This window comes from Lycorma delicatula, chromosome 4 (genome assembly GCF_047948215.1).
Source record: "Lycorma delicatula isolate Av1 chromosome 4, ASM4794821v1, whole genome shotgun sequence".
In the NCBI taxonomy this organism is placed as follows: Eukaryota; Metazoa; Arthropoda; class Insecta; order Hemiptera; family Fulgoridae; genus Lycorma; species Lycorma delicatula.
The window spans coordinates 217,512,201-217,528,813 of record NC_134458.1 but is presented as its reverse complement, the minus strand read 5'-3'; the positions used below and the strand labels follow the sequence as shown (position 1 = coordinate 217,528,813).

Genomic DNA, 16,613 nt, shown 5'->3' with positions numbered 1-16,613 from the left:
AGAAGTGATGTATTCACCGCTTCGAGGGTTAATTGACAGTTAATAATTTTATTCTCTTGGCCAACCTAGGTTAAACAATTTCAAATTCCATGTTGTTAGTAGCTAGCAAAAATAGAATTAATAACATTTGTGAGCGAGTTTTATTGAATAACACAGTGATCTCACACCAGTGAGATCACTGTGTTCTACACCACCATCTCTTTCTACACCTCAAAAACTGGCTTGCATCTCAAGAATTTGAAGAAAGTGAAGAATTGAAAATTTCTGTGCAAAATGGCTACAATCCCAAGCAATATAATTTTATGTAGTGGGTTTGAAGAAGCAGACCGTTTCACTGTAAAAAAATTTATTCTGAAAACTTAATAATTATTTTTTATTTCTCTAAAACTACATACCTTATACTACTTCTCTATGCAATCGTCATATGAATTAAGACATTTATTATAGCGATACACCAGCTTCAATGTACCCTCATCGTATTCTTTTAGCCTCAGTCCATTTAGCCACTGATTAACGTCATTTTTAAGTTCATCATCACCCACGAATTGCTTACCACTCAAAAAATTCTTTCTATTTCCCAAACAAATGGTAATCAGAAGGAGCTAAGTCCAGACTATACAGTGGGTGATCATAAATTTCCCATCCAAATGTTCTCAGAACAATGCAACCAATAACAGCTTTTGAAACATCGGGAAAAAGAACGGCCAGGTCATAAATTGTTGAGTGACGATCTTTTCTGATTTCATCATACACATTAATTCTGTTATTTTTAAATTTTTCACACCATTTTTGGATGTTTATTTCATTCATTACATTATCACTGTACACAGCAACCATCTGCCTATGAATTCGGCTTAATGTTTCACTGGTCTAAAAAACTTATGAACTCCAAGTATTGCAGAGTTGGCGGCAACATCGATCTTCCTATTCATTTTATAACAATAACTCACATGTAATCAAAAGATACTACAGTGCGACAAATTACAGACAACAATACAGTCTGTATATTGCTAGCACGGCCATGAACTACACAGGTTCACCAACCTTAAGGAGAGAAATTTCCCAACTGTCTTTACTTTAGAGATATCCCTTGTAAATATATAAGTATTTAAAACCATTAATAAATTTTTCTTTTTTTTCAACTGTTCTTCTTTTTTTACTGATTGGCCCTTACCTTTGAAATGTGCCTCATTACTTCTCTCTTTAGCTGTTTTGCTGTACTGTACTGTACTGTACTGCATTATTCTCTAGACAGCCAATGTTCCATTGATTTTAATCGGAATTATTTCCTTTTCAATTCTTTTACCATAATGTGATCACTTGAAACATAAAACTGTATTAACATTATCGGTGCTGTTAAAATACAATTCAGTTCAAAAATTATTTCTTACTTTTACATAGATTTAAAGTAGGATTTAAATAAAAACAATTAAATTTTTGTCAGGAAAGTTGATAAAGTACTTATATAACAAGTAAAACTTATTCTTATCTTTTAGAAAAGTTATGCAGTAATGAAGAAATGGATGAGAACAATCTGTACTCTTTATTTATAATTTTCTACTCCTATAAGTCTTCTTAAAATAAATTGAAACTTTCTGCACTTAAGCAGAAAATTACAATTTTATTATATACCCCCCTCAGTTTTATCTGACAAGATTTATATAGTCAACCAATTTTTCTATTCATTGACCAGTCCTTTCTTCTTTGAATGATCATATTCTTGTTTTTAGTTTAGAATAAATATATTATTGGAAGCACAACATCCTGAAAATTTCAGTTTTTAAAATATATTTAACTTTATTAATATGGAAATTTGTAATTATTTTTCATAAAGCGAATTGTTTTCACCGATAGTACAGTCTTCAAACCTTATTTAAAAGTGAAGAGGTTAGTTATAATTCTGTAACTATTACAATAATTCAATAACTATTTATCTAATCACTAATAGTTTAATCACTTTTTCTTTTAGGCACACCTAATGAAGTAATGATGCAATTTACCAATGGATTTCCAAAACACTGGAGGAAAGTCATTAGAGAAAGCAGATTATTTGGATAGATTATTTCTTTATTTTATATAGATTTTATGTATATTATATTATTTATTTTTTCCGTGTTTGTATTATATTATTAAATTTTGCTTGAAGAAAATAATATCGTATTTTAAAAATAATGAGGACAAATTTTGTATAGTTTTTGTAATTTTATTAATTCTGAAAAATTAATTGGATTAATTAAAAAAAAATATATATATATATATAAAATACATACACAGATTAACAAATTAAGAAAGTTACAACTGCAGAAAGCGAGTAAAAAATTTATCATTGTAATTGAACAAAAATATCTGAAAAAATAACAAAAACTACAGAATTTGTCGTCATATTTTTTTGAAATATGATATTCTACGCCGTTTGCGTAAAGTTGTTCTATTTTCAATAATGTTTTTGTCATTATTTTTTATCTGCTGTGGTCGCAAGGTTTCATAAAAGCAATTTCTATTTAACCACATTAGCTTTAGCTGTTCTAATTTTAATCTCTAATTTTAATGTTGTCAAGTTCCTAGAAATATACATTTCTTTGTCTGCGACCACGTCATTTCCTCTGCTCGTTCGCATTCAACAATTTTTATCTGTCTTACGTAACTCTTTTAATGGTCTGTTTGCTTATAATATTAATTTTCGATATGTTTTTCTTACCCAAACTTCCCGTCTATGCTAATCTCTTTGTCTTACCAATACCAGCACACTAGCTCTTGTTGTCAACACACACACACTCTTCGGTCTATTGCCTTCTTTGTTATCCCCCTCTTCTCATCACGCCATTATTTCTTCAGTCCAGAATAGACTTTTGTAGTGTGCGGACCCAGAACTCGGTCTTCACTTCACAGTTATTAATACCAACTATTGTTATTATCAAATCGACTTGTAATTAAACACTACCTCAGAATTATAGAAAACATGTGTGTGACACAAACAATCATGGATATGAATGTGTTGGTTGATAATATCTTATATACAATTTTTAGCAACTTCCAAGAATGTTTTCTATTGTACTCCATTGACTCTTGTAACTGCACAACCTTTTGATTTCATTTGGAAAATAACAATTATAATGAGACAGTTTTAGTCTTTTGACAATAATTATTTATAATTTTGTTTCTTTGTTTATTTTAAGTACTAAAATTTGTTATTCAAACTTCTTATATTTCACATAATTTCAATGTTTTAGATTCTTGCTGTTGTTAATAATTTTAATCAATGTTAAATATTGTTTTACTCAATCAAGTATTATATTATTTTTACAAATTAGAAAAAAGAAGTCATTAACATGAGAATGGCTAAGAAACTTAATATTTTCAAGAAAGCTTGCTTACTAAAATGAACTCTATTTATATGATTACTACTTATATTACAATTTTTTTATATTGTAATTAACTCTCTTTTTTACTGGAATATTATCGTGGCCTTTTTTCTACAACTAACTAGAAATATAAGTTTTAATTATTTAATGATAAGTATGAAGATGTTCATAAATCACAAAAGGCCAGTGCCAATGATAAGTTAATGACATTTCTTCATTGCTAATTTTTCAATATTACAGCATTATGTCAGTAATGTAATAGGTTTCTAGTCATACTATGTTTATTGATGTTTTGTTTTCCTAAGTATATAGTTGAAAGTAAGATGTTTTGTTCTCTTGCTTTCAGGCTTTGTTACATTGTGTATTTAAAAAATATATATTCATGTACTTAATATATTATGTACTTTCTCATTTAATATCATTGTTCATATGTTGATTCAGCTAATATTTATTAAGTATCATTAAGTTATGTTAATTTCATTTAATTTTTTAAGGTTATGATTTAAGAAAAAGTTTAGTTGTTTTCTATTTAATTAAAGTCCAATTTCTTTTGGCAAATACGAGCTGTGTGTCTTTTTTTTTTGTTAATTTTACGTAACATAGCTCGTTGTTTTTGGTCCTCCGAGGGCCGGATGTTTAATTCCGGATCTAAAGTTCATGCTATATTTCTTAAAGTAAATATTTGTCATAATATCTCTTTCAAATATTATTTTGATCTAAACTTATTCTATTAAGTTAAATTGTTCTGTCAAATTTAGAATACCTTTATATTGTATTGTTTTTAAGCATGTTGTTACTGAAAGTAGTGATGTTTTGAAAGTTATAATTGATAACTACCAGTTATACAGTAATCATATAATTACTTATTGTTTCTGATAATTGAATATAACAATTATCGTATATTAATTTTCTGATAAAATTTTTTTAGATTATTGTTGTATAAACTAAGTAGTTATTTAAGAGTGGCACTTGAAAATCATATTGTATCTAATCATATACTTTTTAAATATTTATTGTAATTCTAATGCACAATATGACTCATGCTCAGGCTACCATTATTTTAGCTAACGCTGCGCTGTTAGCCAAAGCGCAGCTTCGGGTTAACAAACTTAAGAGAATGGTCAACTCTCACAGAATTTCTGTAACTAGTAAACAATTTGATGATATCAAAGCCCTCGATCAACAGTTTTATGATATCATCGACCAAATTCTTATTAATAACTCAGAAATAAAAAACCAGTCCGAAATTTGTGATATAAGTCCTATCACTTCCGAATGGGATTCATTGTTTTGTCCAATGAAACATGTAGAATCAGAAACTCCCGATTTCAAACAGAATATCAAACCAGTTTTTCAATCTTTATTAGAGACCCTGAAATTCAAAATTCCCATTTTCTCTGGCAATTTCCACGACTGGATAAATTTCCACAATCTGTTTAAAGGTTCTGTCCATGAAAATTCACAATTATCTTCTGAACAAAAACTGTAAATTCTAAGGACACATTTATCCACTCTTATTAATTGAATCTCTTCCCATTTCTGCGGAAAATTATCAAGTTGCTTATGACATTTTGATTTCTAGTTATGACAATAAACGCTCTCTTCTAAATAGCTTTTACAGTCGTATAAAATGTTTTCAGTCTGATGTTCGTAGAAATTATCTCTCTAATTTTAAGGCAACGTACATTTCTTCTATCAATGCGTTGAATAGCCTCAACATAAAATTAGAAAATTTTCTTCTTCTGCAGCTTGGTTTAGAAAAACTCCCCGCCAATGTTCGAATGCGTTTCGAAAATCGTATCGCATCGTCAAGCATACCCACATACGAAGAATTGATTGAATTCCTCAGGGTTGAAGAAAAAATTTCCGAAAGCCTTGATGCTGATGCCACATTTTCTGAAAAATTTCCCTCGTGTTCACCTAAAAATCCTCCGTACTTTAATAACCCTAACCCTCAAAAATCAAAATCCTCCCGACTGACAAAATCCTTCTTTGTTCAAATTCAAACTCCTTCCGGCAGCTGTCCAGTATGTGCGAATTCTCATCGAATTTATGGCTGTAAACAATTTCAAATACAAGTTTTAATTATTTAATGATAAGTATGAAGATGTTCATAAATCACAAAAGGCCAGTGCCAATGATAAGAATTATTGTAGTTTATTTTTCTAAGTTAATGACACATTTGTTCATTGCTAATTTTCATTATTACAGAATATGTCAGTACTTCAACAGCTTTCCAGTTACACTATGTTTATTGATGTTATGTTTTAAGTATATAATTGTAAAAAAAGGTGTTTTAATTTATTTTGTTTTGAGGCTTTGTTACATTGTAGATTCTCAAAATATTTATTTGAAAAATGTATATTTATGTTTAATATATATAATTCATATGTTGATTCAGCTGATATAGTTGTATAAGTTCTGTTTAGGATTAAGTTAAGTTTATTTTGTAATTTCATTTAATTTTTTAAGGTTATGATTTAAGAAAAAGTTTAGTTGTTTTCTTTTTAATTAAAGTCCAATTTCTTTTGGCAAATACGAGCTGTGTGTCTTTTTTTTTGTTAATTTTACCCAACATATAGAATATTTCATCTACTCCATCTTCTAAACATTTAACCGGATAATTATTGTAAAATAGTCAAGAAGTATATATGCATAATACAATTTTGTGTATAACAAGTATTTATTATGGCTATAAATGTTATTTATTGTAATGTTGGCCGTCTCCGTTCTCACCATGAGGATATTGAGATCCTATTAAGGGAAGAAAATCCTTTAATACTGTATCAGTAGGAGGCTCGGCTCCATCCCCAGGATGATATGTCCCTTCACGAATACATCTGTAAATGATGTGATCATTAAACTGAGAGCAGAAGATGTGAAGGTGTGGTGTTTTTCATGAAAAGAGCCTATAAAAGATTCCTTTCAGGAAAACAACCACCAGTATTCTGCTAGTGACAAATATCCCTGCAGTTTCAGTGAAGATATTGGCGCTATTCAAGATTAATATGTACAACTTATATCTTTTTACAAATTCTGATATCAGTGAAGATGATATATCCAGTCTGTTTTCCAGATTTGTATACCCTCCCTAATAATTCGCGATTCCAATGCCAATCGTTATTCTTGGGGTATACCATTGTGTTCTTCCCAAGGCAGTATAGTTGATAGACTGAAGCAGAACTTAGATCTCTGCTTATTGAACGATGGAGCGTACACGTTTGTATCATCTTCATGCATCGATCTATCGTGTTCAACATCCCTACTTCCACATACTATCTGACGCGTTTCACTGTTCATATCGGTAATAGTGATTACCGATCACTATATTGTGTTATCTTGGTCGGTAATAGTGATTTACCTCAGAGTCAACAACAAAAACAACGGTGGTTGGGAAAACACTGGATTGGATATAAGGATTCCTTTGGCCAGTATGACAAGAGCAGTAGCGCGATTCACACTTTCCAAATTTACGCACCAAATTCTCAGTAGCACAAATTAATTCATCCCTTTAACATTTGTAAAGCCAAAGCAGCCTGCTGCTCTTCCTTGGTGGGATGAAGACTGCAGGCATACATTAAGAGATTGGCGCAGGGCTTTACGTAATTTCAATTGAAGACCTACAACTGAATTGCTCTGCGCCTTCCACAATGCGAGGACCATTTGCTGTTGAGTGTTTCGGTGTGCTAAACAAAAATCTTGGCTGAATTATATAGATTCCATATTTCAGACAACACAATCGTCTATTATATGGAGAATGGTTCAGCCCATGTGTGTATCAGTACAGTCACCACAGCCAATTGGACTGGAAAGCAGTGGTTCCTTGTTATCGCGACGATTGATTTAGTAAATATATTTGAAAGGTCGTTTAGGGCAGTTTTTCTCTTACATTATCTTACTGTCCTGAGTTTGTGAAATATAAGTTGCAGGTAGAAAATACTCCATTTGTGATTGGAGACACATTAAATGGATTAAACATGCCCTTTTCTTATAATGAGCTAAGGTATGCCTTGAATAATTCTCGTGACGTTTCACCCAGAAATGGTAATATCAGGCTCAGAATGTTATCACACCTTCCAGATACCGCACTATGACATGTTTTGTATAACTATAATAGAATATTCTCTGACCAGGTGTTTCCAGAATCTAGTCAGAAGTACTGGTGATTCCCGTACTGAAACCTGGTAAAGATAAATCATGCCCAACAAGTTACCATCCTACCTCCTTGACTAGTACCAGTGCACGGTAATGAAAGGAATGGTAAACTGTCATCTAGTGTGGTACCTTGAGACAAACGCTTTAATTGCCCTAGAACAATGCTGTTTCCGCCAAGGTAAATGGTCTATTGATCACATAATTACCCTGGAAGCAATTATTCAAAACTTTTTTACTTCGCCAATGCCTGGTTGCTGTATTTTTCGATTTTCAAAAGGCATACGACACGGCGTGTATGAAAGGAATCCTTAATACACTTCATGAATGTTGTATACAAGGAGATTTCCTTGCATTTATCAGCAATTAACTCAGTAGTCGGTCCTTTCAAGTCGGAACGACAATATCCGAAACTTTCACACTAGAAAACTGATTATCACAGGGAGTGTACTAAGTGTTACTACTTCCTTACCGTAGCCATAAATAGTATAATAGTAGCGAGCGTAAATTATGGTTGATTAGGTTTTGACCAACGTTTCTTTTTCTGTTTCACATCCGGGAATCACCTTCAGGTATTACTTCAGAGGATGATATGTATGAGTCTAAGTGAATTGTATTCTTGTACAGTCTAGGTTGACAATTACTGATATGTGTGGTTTAATTGAAACCCAATCACCAAAGAACATGGTATCCACCTGAAATCTAGTATTCAAATCCGTATAAAAGTAACCTTTACTAAAATTTGAAGGTTGGAACACTTGACTTTGAAATAAACTGATTTGCAAAGATGCTTTCACTATTAGACCAACTCAGTGGGTCAGGTTATGATCCAACATAATCTAAACAAATATAATGAATCATATGTATATCAAATACATACAATTTGTCAGTATACAGAGTCATCATAAGCTAAACAAACAATCTATGCTCACCAACAGAGATACTTTTTGTTTAATACCTTGTTTTTTTGACAAAGAAGTTGCATAAAAAAAAGTGTGCAATAACAAACAAGTACCAAAAAAGAAACACAAATTAATTAACTACTACAGTTAATCATATTCAATACCAGTAATAATTGCACAGATTGTTTAAAAAAAAGTTGATTAATTCAAAAGAGATAATTTATTGTATAACAAAACATGGCAAATGCCACAGAAAAAAGGTATAACAGTGCCACATAAAACAACGCAAATAAACAGTTGTAACTGATGCTTGGAACTCATGTTACAAACTGACATGTATCGTTTCAGATTATACTAAAACATAATTTATATTATTATTATTTGTTTTATAGATATAAACACAATGATATAATTAATATTAAACATACCCTCCTGTTTATACATACTGTTGTTTTAAACTTTCTCATTATAATATAAATAAATAAACATTTGTAATAACTTAAAAAAAAAAAACAATTATTTTCTTCAATGTCACTTTAAACATCTATTTTTTCACTTATTTGACAATGTTTTTCAAATATTGGTCATGGTAAGGGCTTGGTCAATATGTCAGCAATACTGTTGCTGACAGTATATATTGGTCAGTATCTCAATATGTGATATTGAGATATTAAAATGCAGGTCTATTAGTAATTGATGTATCCAAACAATTTCTTTGACAGTTTCACTTGCTGCAGTATATTCAGTATCTGATATAGGGAAACTGTAGAGTGACGCTGATAACGCCATGTAAGCACATTTGATACTAGTTTTAACAAATATCCAGATGTTGATTTTCTAGTTTCAGCTTCAACAGGAAAATCAGCATTGTTAAATGCTCTTAAGCTTGAATTGTTAACTCTTTTTGAATTTTAAACTGTAATTCACAGTACCTTCAATGTACTTGAGTATTTTTGTTTACAGTGTTCCAATGTATTTTGGTGGGATTTTCCATATAACGACTTGCTTTGTTGATGGCAAAAGTTATGTCTGGATGTGTACCAATTGATAGGTAAAGCCAAAAACCCCAAGTGCTTCTCTATGTGGCATGTTCTTTACTTTTTCTTGATTTAAATATACCTTAGCATTCATTTCATGATGTGATTTCGCAGGTATATACTGAATTGATATTATGCACTTTAAATTTATCCAGAACTTTATTACCATACATTGCTTGATGGAGCGAGATAGTACCATCCTTTTCTTTTTGAATTTGTAATCACAGATATGTGCATGAATAGTCTTCAGTTACTTCAAATTCTTGGCATAATCTGTGTAAAAGTCTATCAGCATCCCTTTGGTTTTTGGCCTGTCTGTTCGACAATACAGGCTGTTAGTAAGGTAGTGAACTGGGCCTCATCTTAGAGGAGTGGGAGATGGAGAACATGTCTGACAGTATTCTTTTAGATGTGAGGAATGGCTTCAGGACATTGCTATGGAACATGATAATGGCTTTGCTCAGTAACAATGGTATTAGCCCATATTTAAGAAGGCAGGTGAGAGAATATTTTAGTGAAAGGTGGGCGACTGCAGACATGGAGAGAGGTCTACTCTGCTTTCAAATATATGGTGGTGTGCCGCAGGACTAGGTCCTGGGCCTTTATTGTGGCTCATCGTTTACGATGATGTGCTGAGATTGAGGGTACTGAAACAATAGCTTTACAAACGATCTTGCAGTATGGTAGGAGGCTGAAATGAAGTGGAAGTTTCAGACCGAGAAACGAGGCGCTTGCACTGACTGGAGCGTGGATGGCTGAACATGGTTTACAACTATTGCCACATAAATGCAAATACATTGCCCTCACAGGAAAGAGAAGGTTCAGCCCCATCTCTGCTGCTTCAAGTAAGATACATTGTGAAGTTCTTGGATGTAAAACTTAACAAAGGGGGTAGATTCAGCGAACATGTGCTGGAACGTTGTGAGAGGGCGGAAAAAGCAAGTCATTAAACACTATACTGATGTCACGTACTGCATGCAGATTATCTAAGAAGAAATTAATAGCATCTGCGATAACATGAGCTTTACTTTATGCAGCCCCAGTTTGGTGCACAGCAAAAAGAAACGTCTTAAGACTGCAATGCCGCCTACAGACTTATTGGTGCAAGAACGGGCCAGTAGGTCAACGGCCTGAGTAAGCAAGAGCCTATACAAGTTACTCTAGCAGCCTGGAATATTAGATGGAGGTCAGGTGAAGTGTCAGAGTGGACCAGGAAACTGATCCCAGACTTAGAACCTTGATGTGAACTTTTGGCTTTGCAAATTTTTACTGACCATGGAAATTTTCTTTTCAGAATTGGAAGACAGGAGACTCAGACATGTATGTTCTGCACGTTGGAGGATACAGTCGAATGTATGCTTTTACACTGTCCAGAATGGGCATCTGAGACAGTCAAGTTGGTATTGAGGGCCCCAGGCCTAAGGACATAATTGCATATATGTTGGAATCGAACTTCAACTGGATAAGTTTGTATTCACAGTTATTGATGGGAAGGACATTAAGGGTAGAATAAGAGGTTATTAGATTAGGGTTTGGTGGACAGTCTCACCCGTGAAGGCCGGCATACTCAGGTGTGCCGATTTCAATGATCAGGTGGGGACTCTGAGGAAAAGTAGGAGAGGGAAATGAAAAGACCGAGATACGGCCGTCTGGTGGAAGTTTGGGCACAACGTGGTCGGGCCTAGACCACTTCCCTGGCGGTTAGAGACTGGCAATGCACAAGATCGAGACCCAATTCCTGGAGGGAGTCCCAGGAATGACGTAATCGGGCCCGGTTATCCTTTCTGGAGATTTGAGGCAGGCACAAAAGATGCAAGCGGGGTGGCCAGACTTACAGCTGGTGGGTGGAGAGCCTCCCTTTGAGTTTAAGGACACTCTCCTGCACCGAGTTTTACGTAGTTGTACATGCAGCCCAAGGGAGTAGGAGGAAAAAAATTTCAAAAGCTCACCTTCTTTATCCATAACTGTTATTGGCAGAGAGATCAACTTTTAATATTTATTTGCACTAAGGTCTGGTTAATATGTAACCTCTTCACACTTAACAATTTTTACAAACTTTTGAGTAAACAACTTTTTATTCTTTTATTTTTCATAATAACAAAAAATATTGTTATCAACACAATAATGGGTCCATAACCTATTAATAATTGCACAGATTGTTTAAAAAGAGTTGATTAATTCAAAAAGAAAATTTATTGTATAAGAAGATGTGCCAAAAGCCATAGGAAAATTCTGTTGTGGATACCACATGACTTCGTTATTACGCCTATTAAATTACATATACATGTTTTTTTTTAATGAAAAGTACATAATAGTTTTATTTCATTAATAACTTTTGTTATTTTTTCATAATCTTTTTTACAATCGGAGGTTAATAATTATTAATAAATCAATATATTTAAAATAAAAAAAGAGATGAAGTCTGATTTGAACCGATATGCCTTCCCCTTATACGATCCAAATATTTCATTAATTAAAATTTTATTTGGCTATAACTCTGGAACCAATGAAAATAAGTACCACTTATGATATGTTGTTGAAAAGCTCTCAATGAGGGCTTATTAGTGCAGTTAAGATTAATATTAAAATCCAAATTGTTTTGGATTTTGGGCTTATTTGGACACTTTTGATTCTGTTGATTGCAATCAAAAGGGGAGGTGCAGAACTAGATGTTAGAACAGTCCAAAATCCAAAATTTCAACATTCTATGGCTTATCATTTTTTAGTTATGCAAGATACATTTGTACGTACAGATGTCACGCAGAAACTTGTCAAAATGGATATTTCCATGAAATTTGAAAACCGAAATTTTTAGTGATCACAATACTTCCTTTACTTCGGACTAGGAGTAAAAAGATATATAACTATGCCACATAAAAAAAACAGCTATAACAGATGGTTGCAACACATACTTATAGTTAACTGACATTTATAGTTTCAGATTGTACTAAAACATAATTTTTATTATTTGTTTTTCGTATATAATATTATTATAAACACTGATATAATTAATATTCAGCAGTAATAATATCAAGATTGAAACAAATGATGATTCAAACAATAAATATCTGCAATTCAAACAGTTAAATTTTAATGTTGACATTACCATTACCCGAATATATAACTTCAATATTTTTTTAATTTAAACTTACCTTCTGTTGTTCAAATTAAGTTATCTCATTTTTACATTTTAAAATCAAATTACCAATTTATATTAGTCATGTAAAATTTTAGCAGTTTGTCACAGAATTTTTTTCGGAATGATGATCATTTATTTTACTTTTCTCTTGTTTAAGATAAACTTACAAAATACTACTGTTTATCCTTTTACAGTCGTAACCAAAATTAGTTGCATTTAATTCACTTCGCCTATTTTTCAGATAACAGAATACTTAATCATGAACTCTTGAGGGTAAAATATAACCATATCTTTAAAAATGAATTTTTAAGTTTATTGAATGCTAAAATTTGCCTGATTCAATGAGAAAACAAACTGATAGATTCCCAATATTTTTAGAACAGTACAATCTAAATGTATGCAGTATTTCATTAATGTAAACAAACGCAACCAAAAAACATATTTCATTAATACTTTTGTTTAAATTTTGATTAAAATTTATGATTCTATAATGTACAATGTATACAATCATTCTGTGTATCTCTAAATCTTTAACTCTGTTCATTAAAGTGGAACAGATTTGCAACATAATTTATCATATAGTACATATAATGACAATTCAAAACATAGACTATAATAAAATTCAAATTAATGGAAAAGATATCAAACATTACACTTTACAACATGATGAACAGATTCCAGTCTATCAGTGAAGTAAAATAAATATACAATTTACGATATATTGTAAATTAAATATATATTTTATATATATATATATATAGAAAGAGATTAGCTTTTCCTTATTTATTCCTTAAAGTATAACATATTTTGGTCAGTTAAATGTAAATTGTATTTACATGTAACTGAGCAAAATATTTTTGGTACAAAAATTTTTTTATTAGTACAATACATAAGAAACTTTTTTTATTTTCCATAAACATATACAAAAACACTGTACATTGTGGCAAATTTAAGATTATCACCAACCCCATCAGAGTTATTTGAAGCGAAAATCTGAATTTTTAAAAAAAATTATTTTTCAAAAATTCACAAATTTAGGGATAAGTATATCACCATTAATATTAATTATGGTAAAACTACTAACATATACCTTCATACAAAAACATAATTAAACTGTGTATGCTATCCCTGCTTCTTGAAAAAAAATAACAAAGTGAAATTTCAACTTTTTCATGTTCAACTTTATTGGTAATTTTCTCATAGAAAGAAGAGAGATAGGTAAATAAACCACTGAACCAATCTTTTACTTTGAGAAAATATGATTAGATTGTTTTTGTTTTAAACTTCCAGGATCAATACTTTTTAGTTATGATTTTTTCTGTACACCATTAGAATCACAAAAATAGGTGTGCACACAGTAACAAAAATCGCCACAGGTAAACTGCTTAAATAAAAAATTTAAACAAAATACTTTTAAGGTCCTGAAACATGTAGGAAACAAGTGGGTAAGTTTCAGTTTTTTTTTAATTGGTAAAGCATCCAGCTTATGTTTTTTAAGACACTTCAAATGGATTGACCGAAATTTAACATTACTGTCCATTGAAAATTAAATATGTGAAAGATTAGGCACTGATTTAATAAAAGATTTTGCCAAAATATAAGCCCAAAAAATACAATTTCATTAAATATTGTTTTTGATTTTGGTGAAAATTGTTGTTTGATACATTCATACTGATACAAAACCAGAATATATATATATATATATATATACTGGAAATTGTTTTGAGCACATATTTACGTACACGTTGAACGGGATGCAAAAAACTCATATTTTTGATTAGTATTACCAAAAATTCATCAACAGAATAATATTTTTCCTGTAAAAGAAAGATAACAAAGTTAATGAATAGAGCCCGTGCGAAGCCGGGTAGAAATTCTAATATATATTTTTTGTTAACATTTAGTACAATCTACTACTTACATTTCATTACTGTTTTTATATTATCTATTTCTATTAAAACAACACACAGTAAAACTGAAAATAAAACTGTTAAAAACGAACGTGAACGTAGGCTAACCTTTCAATCTTAAAATTCAATAATAATTTGGTTAAATTATAATAGACGTATTTAATTATTAGTAACCAAAAAACCATTAACAAGATTTTCTTAAAATTGCTACAATCATTGCTTTTTAAACGTTCTCTCAATTTTTTTACTCACTAGGACTGATTTAATTTCACCTAACCTATCTTTGCCCGAACATATGATCAAATCAAATGTGCTACATATATACATACGGTTGCATTAATCACAGCAGTTTTTATTGATGACTATTTTTATTGTTTTTAAAAAAAATAAAAAAAATAAAGATTGTTTTTAAAAAATATTTAAAAAATATTAATATTAATATTTTTAAAAAAATATTGTTTGTAAAAAATATAAAGATTACATTATTTTTATAAATTATAATAAAATAGTATTATAATTAAAAATTCAATTCACTCATAATTATAATAAAAATTCATAATTAAATAAAAATTATTCACATTAAAATTAAAAGTTATAAATTCAGTGAAGAAAAAGAAGGAAATTAAGAGAAGATAACGAAAATCTTGTTTTCGACGTCAGTCGGTTAACGTATCTCTTTGTCGTCGCAATTACGGAGTAGTTAATTTCAAATCCGTCGTTACTTTAAAATAAAATGTAAAACTGACCAGGATTTTAAGTTAAAATTAGGGTAAGCTTATTGAATACAACATATTAATGCTAGGAGTATTGTTATTTCATAGTTTTAAGTATTTTAAATTGAATTATTTAATTAAAACTTTAACGTAAATGTTTACTGCGTTTTAGTAGACAACGTGGCACATGCCTTTGTTCAAAATTATAAAATGCAATGAAGCATAATAATTCATTTAATATTTTATCTATTTTTAATATAAATATACATCGATTGAATTATATGATGATATATTTTGTATTATATTTTAAATTAATATGATATGTTTGATAAAAAATAGTTTTTTCTAGAATGTTCCATGCTTTCATGATGACACATTCTTTCTTTTTTCTATTACAGTAATGTAATTAAACATTTTTATGTACCAACATTTTCAGATTTTTCGCTATATTTACTATTTATTTCTATAACATTTTTTTTTTGTTTTGATTGAATTTTAAAAAAAGATGATGAAATTAAATGGCTGCTACCGTACATAATGTAAGATTATTCATTGTAAGCTGTTGAAATTTTTCCTGTAATTTTATTTGATGCGAAACTGAATGTTTCATATCATATTTACTTTAATTGTTAAAGTTGTTGCAACAGAATGAAATTGGGTGTTACCTTAAATAATCCAAGATTATTTAAGGTAACATTGTAGTCAGTTGAAATTTTCTCTACAATCTTATTTGATATGAAACTGAATGTTTCATTTTCTTATATTTACAGTTGAATTGTTAAACTAGTAACAGCAGTATGAAATTACTACTTATATCAGAGACTTATTTTACAAATTATTGAGAGACTGGTAGAATTTATGCTGTTTTAAAGCAACAATTTGAATCTCTTTACTTGAGATTACATGATCACTTGTCATTCTTAAATAAACAAAATAGACTAATATTATTTATTGTTATTTCAGTATTTTTTATTTGGGCATAACATAAACCATTGTTTTCTGTTATTTCTTCTGTTAAATATGAGTAATTATTAATTTTATTTCACGAGTACTTTATTAATAATAAAAAAAAAACCTTTATAAACACAATAATAATGTTATTTACAAGATTTCTATAGTTTATATAATTTTTTTTTTTCAAAATTTCTATAACTTTTAATTAATGGTAACCTGATTACTATGTAAATTTCAGAACAGATAATCATCTAAGAAGATTTTATCAAATATAATGTAAGAGTTATCAAAATTCTATATTAAACAAACAGATGTAATTTTAAACTGGATTTTAATTTTTTTATTGTTTATTATATTGTAGAACTAGCTGTAAAAAAGGTATGTAAAACATGACTATATATTGAAAAGAAGTGGAAAAAAAATTTCATTGATGTTTTTTGAAAA

At 30.2% G+C, this 16,613-nt stretch overlaps 1 protein-coding gene across 1 annotated transcript in view; it reads left to right on the top strand.

The window, feature by feature from the left end:
• LOC142324291 (uncharacterized) overlaps positions 1-3,738 on the top strand; it is a 37,404-nt gene extending 33,666 nt beyond the window's left edge. The window contains exon 7 of the mRNA XM_075365218.1: positions 1,970-3,738. The gene's annotated coding sequence lies outside the window, so the exon portion shown is untranslated. The remainder of the gene's footprint in view (positions 1-1,969) is intronic.
• The last annotated feature ends 12,875 nt before the right edge of the window (positions 3,739-16,613 follow it).